The sequence below is a fragment of the Cyanistes caeruleus genome, chromosome 2 (genome assembly GCF_971803275.1).
Source record: "Cyanistes caeruleus chromosome 2, bCyaCae1.hap1.1, whole genome shotgun sequence".
NCBI lineage: Eukaryota > Metazoa > Chordata > Aves > Passeriformes > Paridae > Cyanistes > Cyanistes caeruleus.
Genome location: NC_141702.1, coordinates 74,838,805 through 74,851,983, shown reverse-complemented (window position 1 = coordinate 74,851,983; position 13,179 = coordinate 74,838,805).

Sequence of the window (13,179 nt, the reverse complement as noted above, 5' to 3'; positions counted from 1 at the left end):
TGCTGCCACACCTGCTACATTTCAGTAAACATACTTCAAGCTGGCAGCACCCCGTTTTCTCAGCTGCAACAAGCACTTCACCTGCTTTCCCTTTACTGCTTCCAAAGTCCTTCTCCAACAGAAGCACATCTTCCTGCCCTTCTTCTGTCCAGGTCCCACAAAAAGCTCTGGTCCTCAAAAAAGGAAGGAGATTCTTCCCAAGCCTTGGATCTAAACAAAGGTTATCTGTTAAAGTAGAAGGGGAAGGACAGACTGCTAGCTCTCCACCAGAAGCCTGGGACTGCCTATGGAGGAGACTTTAGGATAGTAGAAATGAAGCAGCGTTATCTTATCAGCTTGGCCACAGAGACAGGGAGTTTTTCATCTCTCCTGCTGGATATGTGTCATCTGAATGAATGACTAGGAGACCTGAGTACAGACCACAAGAGTTCAAGCAGAACAAACAGGACATATCCTCCTCCTATGATAACACAAGACCAGCAGTCCAGAAATAAAATAGGCACAAATAATTTCTTTATGTGTTCTCCTTAGTAAGAAAGTAAAATTTGATTCCATAGGTATAACTGACAGGAGTCCTGTTCAGGTTAGGAATTCTTGTATTCTTGCTAGCCAAACAGGGCAGGGATTTTAAAAGATATTGATTGCTTTATTATTTAGAAAATAAATGTAGAACTGTATGCTGCTGTCATAATTGGAAAAAAACCACAGTATCTACAAAATTTTGAAAGAAAGTTTATTTGAATTAATTTTTTTTCCTTTATTTCTGTTTATGTCCTGCATTCTTAGGACAAAATCAGAAGGGAAATCACAGTGTAACCCACTTGAAGCTATCTCTACAGTATACTCAGCTCAGCTCTCTCTTGCTGGGTACAGTCTGCAGAGATGTAAATGCTGAACCTTGGGTCTGACAATTTTCAAAGCAAAGCAACAATAGGATTGCCACCAAACCCCGTAATTCACAACCCATAAACTGAGAAAGCTTCTGGCAAGCCCTCATTTTCCCAGAGCAGAAAAAATAACCACACAGCAGTCCCAACACCCAAGTCAATCAGACCATCTCTACATCTGATATGGCTCATGCATGCTCAGATATAATTATCTATCATTACATTTTTTTTTATTTTTTTCTTCAGTAAAGATTGACATCCAGACAAAACAAGCCATTAATGCAGGAGCAACTCTGAGTTTATTTCTGGAGGAAGGATTCCTTTGTGAGACTGCAAACCTTCCATTTAGCTAAAGCTCTGTGTGAGGTTTTCACCTGTGGTTACTCTAACCTAAGTTGTGGTTTGACTGAATGGGGCTTCACTAAATAAAATCTGATTAATTGTATTGGAAAAGCAAAACTTTTTGCTGCCAATGGCTTTTCCTGCTTACCAGCACATGCTCTGTACATGGCTTACCACAATACATTAATATCACAATACAAACTCAAAATTTAATACCTTTTTCTCACCTAGCAAACTAGGAGTGTTTTTTACTTAGAAAACTAGTGGGAGTTAATATTTTGACTATTTCATCCCCATGGAGCTCTAAAATAACATGGTAACATTAGTGCAGCTGTAAATGATCTATAGAGAAGGGCTTTTAATGAAGGGGAAAGCAAGCCACAGGAACCTTTAAACGGAGTAGGAAAAAAAATGAGACAGGCAAATTTTTTTAAATATACCTTCCACTTTTTGACATTTGGTATTTAAAGAGAGTAGTCTTATCTTTCTCAGACCATTTTCCTGGACTAATCAAGGAACAATCTTTTAGTTCTTTCATATAACAGTTGTTCTGTTTCCTGGTGTCTCACAAGCCCTTTACTATACCCCTTCCACTTGGAATTAACTTTCCCTCAGTGCAGGTGACTGCAGTTGCAGACAGCTCTTGCTAATGTTTTACAGACAGCTTAAACATTTGCCAGTACTTTTGGAGACATTTTGCCTGATAGATCATAATCATTCTACTGGGTGTGTGGGAAGAGTCACTGCTGCCCAAGTAATTTTGTGATGAACATAGCCATGAGGACTTTCCTTCCTCATGGTTGTTTCCCGCGGACGAGCTCAAACACAGCATTCATATTCGTCCCTAGGTGAGAGATATTGCACTTTGAACTGCTATGTTTCATTCTGCTTCCACTCATACAGACTTCAGAGCTCTCTGAATCATACTAAAGTCAGCACCAGTTCCCCTCTGTGCAGAAAATGGACTCTCAAATTTTATAACCTATAAACTCTGCTAACACACCCTTACTTGCAAGTAGGAAAGAAAATATAAAACCAGTTCAGTCCCCAAACAAATCCTTGCTAAGTTAAATTTGTTACCTTCCTTATGCCAACAGAGCATTTGTCTTCCTTTTAGCTATAAACACTTCATTCTCAGGTGGTCCATAGCACCTAATATTTCTGCAGACTTCAAAAATAGTCAAGACATTCCCTGACAGCTCTGCAAAACAGGGAAGCATCATAAAATAATGCTGCCTTACAGAGGAAGAAACACAAAAGTTTAATATTCTTTTTTTTTTCCCCCTGAAGTTATGCAGGAAGTTTTTAAGAAGTGTTCTAAAAGACCATTGGAAAAACGACACAGATGTATTTCGGTCTCTCCTGTGTTCCTCTGCCTGCAAGATCACTGTGTGTTTTCTCCTCCATTGCACGTAGGAGGACAGAGTCCAGGCTGGGGCTGGCTTCAGGCAGAGGCAAAGTAAGCAGATCCCCAAAGCTGCAGACTGCCGGAGGGCACCTGGCTGCCTGCTCTGCCTTTCCAGGAAGGCAAGCAGACGAGCTCTTCCAGCAGGGTAGCCACCCAAAGAGCGCAGCTCCAGCCCTGCCTAAAAAGCCTCCTGCTGTCTCAGCCACCGACAGCATGATCACAATGCATGGCTTGCCCTTAGTGCCTGCTGTCCTGCTTTTTTTAAGGAAAACAAACTTCTGCTCTCCTTTGTTTTCCCTCTTGCCGTGGCCATTTTTCTTTGCTATACGTGACACTGAACGGTTTTTAAAACAAACCCTCATATTCAACAGAAGTGCAATTTTTCAAAACCACACTCAAGGCTGAAATCAAGCCATGCCTTCTTGTCTATGAACTGCCAGTCTTCTACGCAAGGCCACTCTACCAAGAGTTAAGTTACAATGTACATAAAAGACTTCATTTAATCTGAGATGACATTTAGAAACTTCAAACAACAGTAACTGACCTGTTATTTTATTAAAAGCCCAAACCAAGACAAAGAAATCCACCCAATCCCCACCACCCTCAGATTGCTTTTTGCTCATAGTAAGATGTAGAAAAGCCCCCACCTCCCCAGTTAAACGTACCATCTTGTAATTGAGAACTTGTTCTTTGTAATCAGAAATCTGGCCTGGCCTGGGTGTAGAAGGAAGATTCCCACCTAGAGATTAGTGCATTGTTAATATTAACAGTTTTCATAAGATCACTGCATTACTTTGCCAAGTGAAAATATTTGATCCACATGAACTGTGCTGAAGCCTGACATACAGTTTGAGGTGCTTCTGAAGCTTTTCTGCAATTTTTCCAGTAGCTGGGTTTCAGGCAGCAATACAAACGTAACTGACAGCGCAGCAGTCACACTGGTCCATACCCCTTTTTGGGAGGTACACAAATGGCCTGGCCCCAGCAGGATTTATTACAGCTTCTACTTCTGTGTACACTGTGTGCCAGATTCAGTTTTTCAAAAGGCTTTCTTGAAACTGATCTTGTTTTGAATAATAACAACAAAAAGTTAATTCACACAACTACTCTTGCGTGAAAATCTGCACAGCTGTGTTTCAGCAAAGATACTTCTCTTTGAGAAAAGAGCTATCAGTGTATACTACATTCCAAGCTCTCTATAGCATTTTTAGGAAATGCAAGAATGAATGTAGGAAGAAATGAAAAAGATCTAGAAATATCATGTATGAAAGCACAAAAGAAAAAGGAAAAACAGATGTATTAATCAGATGGCATGTTAAAATTCAGAAGGAAGGGAAATGTAGAGAAGGGTAATGGAAAAGTAACTGGAGTCATCTTGGAGCTCTGGGGAAGTTTTTTGCCATTTAGATAGTTACTTTAAATCTTACCACACCCCTGCAGAAGTTTCAGGCAATCAGAAATATGTTTATCTAATGAACCCTTCAAGTTCTTGCTTCCTAAACCATAAAACAGTTTTCTGGTTGAGAAGTCCAAGCTAAACAATGTTAATTCACTTATTTACCTACATGAAAGATTGTGTCCTTGCTTTGCCTGAAATCTTGCACCTGTGTTTTTTCTGCTTTGTGCCAGCATAAAGCCATGGACTTCCATGGATTGGGTAATTTCTACAGCAAAGAGAAGAGCTCGACCACATGTTTTTGGCCCTTTTCTTCCAGCCCTTCCCTTGTTTGACTGCCTTACTCACTTTTCATAATTCTATTTTCAAAGCCTCTCCAATCATAGCTAACAGGAATCCGGCTGAGATGAGGTTTTCTTCCTTCCAAGGGCAAAAAATGCAAGAAGCTATCTAAGCCTCATGCTGCAGGTGAGTACTTGCTGTAGTTACAAGGGACAAAGAGTAGATCCATTTCTCTATCAGCACAGGATGTGGAGGCAGTCTAGGAATCCTCATGCAGTTATTTGAATTGCACAAATTGAGTAGCAGCAAATAACTTCAAACCCAACACTCAAATTAGATGAATATACCAGATGGAAAATCACTTGAAAAGCTAACAAGACTGTCATATTTTGCTGATTCGTCAGCAAGTGCCTTCCAAGAATATTTGAAAACAAAACAAAAACAAAAAACAAAAACAAATGAACAAAGACAAATGAACAAAACCAAAAAAAAATTAAAAAAACCCAAAACAAAACAAACAAAAAAAACCCCAAAAAACATTAAAAAGCCAGGGAAAGCAGAATTACAGTTAGGCCTTCCATTCAGGAGACCAAACCAAACTGCCCACATATGTAGACACAATCTCCACTGGCTTTTTAAATATAAGGTACATTTTTCTAGCCCTGCATTAACTGCATAATGAAAGGGGTTTTTTTTGCCGTTCTTTATAATAAGTATAGTTTTAAAAGAAACTATGTGGGACAGAAGGAACAGATACTGTATGAAAGCATCTTGTACTTAATACACCAGAAAAATTGTTTAAAGTTCATTCTTCCTTGCTGTCATTGTCTGATCAGGCTATTCACTATAAGTTACTGTGGGAATAATTCTGACTTTGCAGGTAACTTCAAAACCATTATGTCCTGCTGTTTGGGAAAAGCTGTGTCTACTTGAAAAATAGTTTTTCTGAATTTCTTTATTTTCATCATAATTATTTGCATTCTGTTTCCCATAAAAACCTAATAAAATGGTCTTTTTGACTCCATTAGTACATATTATTGATCATGTTTTTTTTAGAGATTTGCATATTCCAGGCACAGGCATTGACTGAGCATCCTCAGCTGATAGGTCACTTCAGCCCATGTTTAATCCTTGGAACATTTTGTTCTTGTGTGTTTAAGGACTGTGTAGACATTATGTTTGCACAAATGACTACTATACAGACTAAACTAACTAGATAATTAACACTGAATGCTGAGGTATACCTAAGCACTTGTGTAGCTTGATGGTTCCTGGTTGTTTTCAGAAACTTGAGGGCCCATGGTAGTGTAGTGTAGTTAGTAAATAAAACGGTTTGCATCTTCTCCAGAAATGCTAAAACTGTATAACTGATTAAAAATATTTAGAATATGCAATGTGTAACCATGCTGTGTGAATCACTGCTATTTTAAAAATCAGCCTAACAAGGTCAAGCTTCAAATTAGAAGTTCACCTATGTTTCAGAATTTAGACTGGTAATTCAGTGAATGAGACTAGGAAAAATCCTCTCCCATGAGCTGTTAGTTCCACAGTTGACTTCACTGAGATTTCTTGAGGATTCTTCCAAACTTTCTAAGAACGGACTCTCAAAGCAGGGAAAGACCACCAGACAGGCTTATCTGCAGTGGCCTCTTCTATGTGCCTAGCAACCCTAACTTTGCAAAAATTGTTGAGGGAAAGAGGGATGCATGTTTTAACCAGAACCTTTCACATGAAGAAGAAATTTGGCAAAACAGAAGATAAATAATGGCTTCAGAGCAAAGCCCAATGAACAGAGTGCCTTCCCAAACCAGTAACTGGCTGAAACAGTTGGTTTAACTAGTTCTTTGTGATTAAACAGAACCTACCTAAGAGTAGGAAGCAATCTAAAAATACTAGTTTTCATATGTTAGCAATAGTGCTTTTGTAAAACATTAAAATATTGTCAGAAAGTAAAGATTAAAGCATGCAGCATAAATGTATTGGTTGCCAAATGTCTCTATCTGATATCATTAGAAACTCTGAAACATGCCTGTCACAAATGCCTTCTGGACAATGATTTTCTGCCTTACTGTCGTGCTCCTTCCCCTGCCCCCAGTCATCAGTTTTCCTTTGCAGCTCCGTGAATCACAAAACTGAACGCACTCTGAATCACACCAACACTCATCGAAAGGTAATCCCCCAAGCAACAATTTGCTTGATATGGTAATGGCAAACAACATATACGTGGCTGAGGGACAAGGATCTGCGTGTTACCAGCACACAGTTTTGGTCACCAAGGCCAGCTGAGCTCAGCTGGGGAAAATATTCCACTTTTAAAAAAGTTTAGTTATTTCCCCCCTTGATTTTTTTTTATTTTTTTTTTAAGTAGGAGCTGGTACCTTGTTTCATTTTAATATCTTTATGACTGTGCATGTATCATGGCTGCAATGCTGAGTCCAATGAAGGACTCTCCAGAAAGGTCTTATATAAATCCTCTTCCCTCTACCTTTAAAAAACATCATCCTTTCTCACTGTGCTATCATTGGAGCAAGGCCTTGGTCTCCACGGTTTGAGGTGGGCTCTCCAGGAAGAAGATTCAGTCCCCTCCAGATCCACCCAAACTTGTCCAGGGTGGCAAGCTCTGCACCTTCACCTGCATTCAGCCCCCAAGGGGATTCCATGTGCTTTCCATTCCCCCCATCTCAACCAATGCCAAACTCCTTACTTTTACTTTCCAGGGTCTCTTCACAAGCATATCCTCATCCCACTAGCCCATCCTCCTGCTCTTGCTCCATCTGCTCAGCCTGGCCCTCCCCCATCTCCACTCACTCCCTCCATCCCCTTTGTGTTCCCCTCACATGCCTGCTTGCAAGATCTTTTCATGCCATCTATGCCTAGATTTCTCTTCTTAAACCCCATCTGGCATGCATTCACTCTTTCTTCCTCCTACCTTATTCCCCTTCACAAAGCTTCAATGAAATTTTAACAGTGGCCTCTGCCACATTCAGAAAAAATGCCTTAAAACTTATTCATATTAATCTGCAAAATTCACTAGTGTCAATCATCTGAGTAAGTTTTTTCAGTAAACACTCCAGTCTCACCTCCATTCCCTTTCTCCCCTCTTCCCTCTCATCCCCTTCCATGCTGCCCTTCTCTCTTGTTCGTGCTCCTTTTTACATAGGCTGGAAGTTTTTGAGGGCATCTTTATCTCCATCAGAATGTGCTGTGCATGTTGATAAAAAAGAGGATTTAAATGAATAGAACCAAAACATCCTGCTAACTCCAGACACTGCTGAAGATCCTACAGCTAAACTGTGTTAGTAAACACCTGCCACATGGGATGAGTTAAGAAATTATTTAAAAATGGTGTTCTGCTCTCCCAGCTAAAGGCAGCAGAATCCACCAGGAACTTCGGACAAGCAAAGAGGGAAGACACAGAGGCCAGGGACAAGAATGAGAGCCAGAGAAAGCTCCTAAAGAGCTGTGAATGGGGAAGGAACCAAAAGCCTTGTGAGAGGCACAAATAACTCTCCTGCCTATTTCTTCAGCAGTCCCCAATGGCAAATTGAAAGCATACAATTGATGTATAGCAGGTTGCATCAACATAGTAGCCTAGCATCAAACAAAAAAGCAGCACGTGCTTTCATGCTGGCAATGCAATACTGAATTAGCATTTTCAGTAACAATAAAGGAAGAGCAAAAAGATATCAAAGCAACTTCCTTTGCAGGGTAGAGCATCAAAAACAGTGCAATGGTACAAAACTAGAGTGGAATGGATATCTTGGGAGGCTGCTAATAGGAGGCTGAAATAGCATTTCACTTTGAGACTGACCAGACTAACAACTGAGCTCTTTATGTCTTAAGACTCAATAGAGCACTCGTCACCCCTTAAGAAAAGGTTTCTCATTTCATGTGCAGGGACATGTTTCTGCCAAGCACAGCTCAAACCTTTCTCTGTGCTCTGATGGCTTTCTGGTTGCCTCTAGGACATTAATGGTTGTAAATCATTTCTATGAAAGGGAGGGCAACCACACTTTTAAAATACATCTTTGGGATAATTTTTCATTTGGAAGAATCCTTCCAGCTAGAGCAGAAGAAAACACGACACTGCTCCTGAGACTAAATCTCAGCCTAGGCCTTCCACTCTCCAAGCTATTGGTGAGAAGCAGATGGAATGTCCACAAAAGGAGTGACTTCAGCATCCCAGAATAGACCCTCTGTAATCCAGAAGGAAGTAGCTAGTGACCTGCTGAGCCATTTAGACACTCACAAGTCTACGACCAGATGGTATTTAGCCAAGGAAGCTGATGGGAGAGCTTGCTAAATCATTGTCCATCATTTATCATCAGTTCCTGGCTACCAGGGAGATCTCAGACAATTGGAGTTGGCCAATGCTGTCTCCCATGGCACTCTCCTGGAAAAGCTGGTAGCCCATGGCTTGGACAGGTCCACTGTTTGCTGGGTTAAGACCTGGCTGGACGGACAGGCCCAAAGAGTGGAGGTGAATGGTGCCACATCCAATTTTCAGATGGTCACCAGTGGTGTTATCCAGGGCTCAGTACTGGGCCTTGGTCCTGTTTAATATACTTATTAAAAATCTGGACAAGAACATCAAGTACACCCCCAGTAAATTCTCAGCCAAAACCAAGTTGGGTGAGGTGTTGATCTGTTTTAGGGTAAGTAGGATCTGCAGAAGGATCTGGATCACTGGGCTGAGGTCAGAGGTATGAGGTTCAACAAGGCCAAGAGATAGGTCCTACACTTTGGCCACAACAATCCTACGCAGGGAGGGGCAAGTGTGGTTGGAAAGGGGCTGGTAGAAAAGGACCTGGAAGTGCTGGTCATCAGCCAGCCGAGCATGAGCCAAGGCAGCCAAGAATGGCATCCTGGCCTGTATCAGCAATAGTGTGGCTAGCAGAACCAGGGATGTCATTGTGCTCCTGCACTTGGCACTGGTGAGGTCACACCTCAGGTTCTGTGTACACCTCATTTCAGGAGGACAATGAGGTGCTGGAGCAGGCCTAGAGAAGGGCAAAGGAGCTGGTGAAGAGCTCTAGAGAGTGTCATAGGAGGAATGGCTGAGGGAGCTGGGGTTGTTTAGCCTGGAGAAAAGGAAGCTTGGGAGGATCCTATCACTTTCTACAATTACCTGAAAGGAGGACGTAGCCAGGGAGGTTTGGCATCCTCTCTCAGGCAACCAGTGACAGGATGAGAGTACATAGGTCTCAAGCTGTGTCAGGGGAGGTTCAGGTTGTACATCAGGAGAACTTTCTTCATGGAAGTGGTTATTAAACATTGGACTGCTCAGCAAGGTCATGTAGTCCCCATCCTTGGAGGTGTTCAAGAAATAAATGAACGTGGCACTTAGTGGCATGGTCTGGTTTACAAGATGGTGATCTGTCAAAGGTTGAACTCGATGATCTCAGAGATCTTTTCCAACCTAAATGAAACAATTCTGCAAACTTATTGGCATATTCATGATCCAGAATTTCTATCATAAAGAGCAACCACAACCTTCCATCTGAAAATAAATTTAACTTTTGATTGATTATCACTAGCCATTACTGTGAGAGGAATCTCAAGACTCCTCCTTCCAGTTTATTGACCTTCAGTGACTAAGTGGTTGTTAAGAACTGGATTTTTTTTTCATGGAGAAGTTTAAGAGAGGGTGTAATTAATCAAAGCATCTGACTGCAAGAAAGTGCTAACACCCACGAAAGCTAATTTTTAAGGACTTGTAAAGCATCATACAGCTTTCTAATAGTACTACAAAATCTATTTCATCAACAATTCTTCCCTGAGTTTTTATATCTGCTAAACCAGAAGAACCTCAGGGACAGTTCTGGAGTCTGAGAGAGTGATGAGAGTAGACTGTGTTCAGCAACCATTAAACATTTCCTAAAAAAATCACCAGAATTCTACTGAAGATTTTACTCTCATTAAGAAGAGAATTGTGTTGTGTCACTATGAAGTAGCAGTTGCCTGATCCTAGCTTTATATGTTTTTTTTTTAGACTTCATTTAGACTGTGTATTTACCAGTTTACTGGTCAGTGCTTTGAAGGATCTACTGTTCCGTATTCAAGCACTATGACAAACCAGCACAACTGACCTCTGTCCTGGGCTAGTCCAAGGTAATTCTGTAAAAATAATAGCAGGTGGTAAGTACAGGGGACAGAAATTAAGTCCCTTGAAAAAACATTTTCAATTGACTTTTCTTCACTGGAGTTTAGGAACAAGTCCTGCCCCATGCAAACAGTAGCACAGTGGTCTCCTCCCAGTGTTTACAGTGCCATAGTGACAAGACCTTGGCACAAGCAATTTTTTTTGTCAGGGGAGTACTAGGCTGCTCACTGAGCCTCCATGCATGTACATGCAGTGTGTACTAATGTCAGGGAACAGGAATGATTAATGAAAACCTGATCTAAAGCACCTTGCTACTTTACAATAACAGTCCAAAATGCTGTAGCCATAACACAAAAAGATGTGGTAGATGTAGCCACTGCTGTGAAAGACTAAGTTTTATTTTGGTGCTTTTTAATAAGAGGGAAGGAAATGCCTCACATTGCTCAGCAATGATTCCTTTGGGCAATTAGGAACAACATCAACAGGCTAGAGGGAGGTTTGCCCAGAAAAAATGAAGGGCGCGGGCCAGAAAGCAACAACAGCAGACCCTTGGAGGTTTGAAAGTAACATGAAGGATACCCAGAGGCAAGACTGGGAACATCTTAAATCAGGGAAAACAGCAGTAGCTGCATAAAACCCATGCTGTTTTCTGTTTTCAGGTTTACAAAAGCTTCTGCAAATGAGTAAGCTATGTGAAAATCTTAAAAGGTTACAGATAAGACATGGAGTAAACTCAGCTGTATCTGTGTCACAACCAGCAATATGCTGCATTCCTAACGAGAAGATCCTGGATACATTTTGGAAGGGACTCAAGCTGCCAGGCTCAAAGCCAACACAATCTGTGGGTGGGTGCTGGATGCTTGCCTTGAAATTCTCTCCTTGCCAGCAAACCTATGGAGTAACAATGGCATCAGTTTTGGAGGGAGATTTCCTAGTGTTTAAAGCTAGAAGAGACCACAAGTTGATCTACTGTGGCCTCCTGCTGTTAAATTTCACCACTGCCCTTTCTGTTGAGAATAATGATTTTCATTATAATAAAGCAATTGACTCTTCAGTCAACCAAGCTGTCTGCATGCTCCAAGACTATGAGCAGGAAGGAAGACAGAACTCAGATCTTTGCAACCACAGGTGTGGTACAACCACACATTCTTTGTAGGTGATCCACATACCTATCCTAAGAGAAAATCAAGTTGATTTCCAGGTCTCAGCCAAGTGACCTGAAGAATACTGTTTTCCCCTGCCAGATGCAAATGTGGTCTGCAGTTTCACATGGGATATAAGACTATGAGACACTACACAGGTATCTTAAAATGAGAACTCCCTCTACTATCTCCCCTATGATGCCTCTCATCTACAACTCTTTTCTGTCCTTGAGGAGTCAAAAAAAGGTGAAAACCACTCCCAGTATGCATAAATATCATTCCTAACCCCTGTGAGCAGCCCAATGAAGCCCTAGAGCATGAGAACTTATTTTAACATCAGCATGTCTTCCAGAAAGGAAATGGGGGGAAACAAGAGGATGGAAAGACGAAGTACAAAAATATGGCACTGTCTCAACTACAAATAAACCTGCCACTTTCTGCCTCCAGTAGGCTATGTGGGAAACTTACGGGGTAGGCATTTTTGAAGATCACACTCAGAGGTAAAATCACATTATAAACTCCCAATCTCTTCTTCTAACCTTGCTTGCCCTTCAAAAAGCAGCAGAAGGAATTTCTATCAAAGAAGTTAAAAGAAGGTAGGCTAAGCCCACTGAGATCATAGCATGAGAAATAAACATAACAGAAACCTGAATAATGGGAGAACAAACTTGGCCCATTGAGAAATAACAAAGCAAGCATTAATTTGAAAGTGGAAGATTGAGACACTTTATTCTGTGTGTGAGGAAATAAATATTAACAATGAGACATTTTCAGGTGAACTAACCAGTGCAAGGAGAAGAGAAATAAATCATGAATGAGGGGTAAGCAAGCATATTTTAGGGACAGAGGGAGATCAAGCTCTATGTCACCATGAGTTACCTAGAGATGAAAGATGAAACACATGACTCATTCATCATTTGTGGAAGTATTTTCCAAGCATTTGGAAACAGACACCATAGTTCCAGAATTTAGTAAATAAAGATTCTAAAGGATAGGTTGACACTATCTTTCTAAAAGACTAACACCTACATTTTTTGAAACCCTCTGAGATATTTATGAGTAGCCAGGGGGTGCAGTTGGAATTGTGAAATTTAATTAGTGAGTCACTACAGAATTATGAAGCGTAAATCAGGTCAAGTTCATTTTTATGCAGTAACTGTTGGTCTTGATTCAGGCAAGGAATCAACAGATCCAACCTAACAGACCTTCAAGGATATTTGCTTTTTAATCAGGTTCCATGTGGACTGGATTGCCAAACAATTCACTTCATTCATTAACAGCCTTTTTAAGAAATGAGCCTGATTCTGTAGCTGGCACATTAAAAAGCCCATCAGCTATCACCATTGGTAAAGCTTTTTATATTAGAGAAATGGGAGCATAGAGGCAGATACCTAAATCTGGAGGGTTTGTACCCTGACCTGGAGCTGATGAGAAGCAGACCACCAACAGGGCTCTATCCTCACCATTCATTGATGATTTACATCAAATACTAGAACTTCACCACCCCTGGCACTGCACTTTCTGGGCAAGGCTCCCCTGGTACTTTCCAAAAGTGGCTATTACACACAGACAACCAGAGCTGGGAAAGGCTTGGCCATTCTTCTCAAGGCACACAGCAC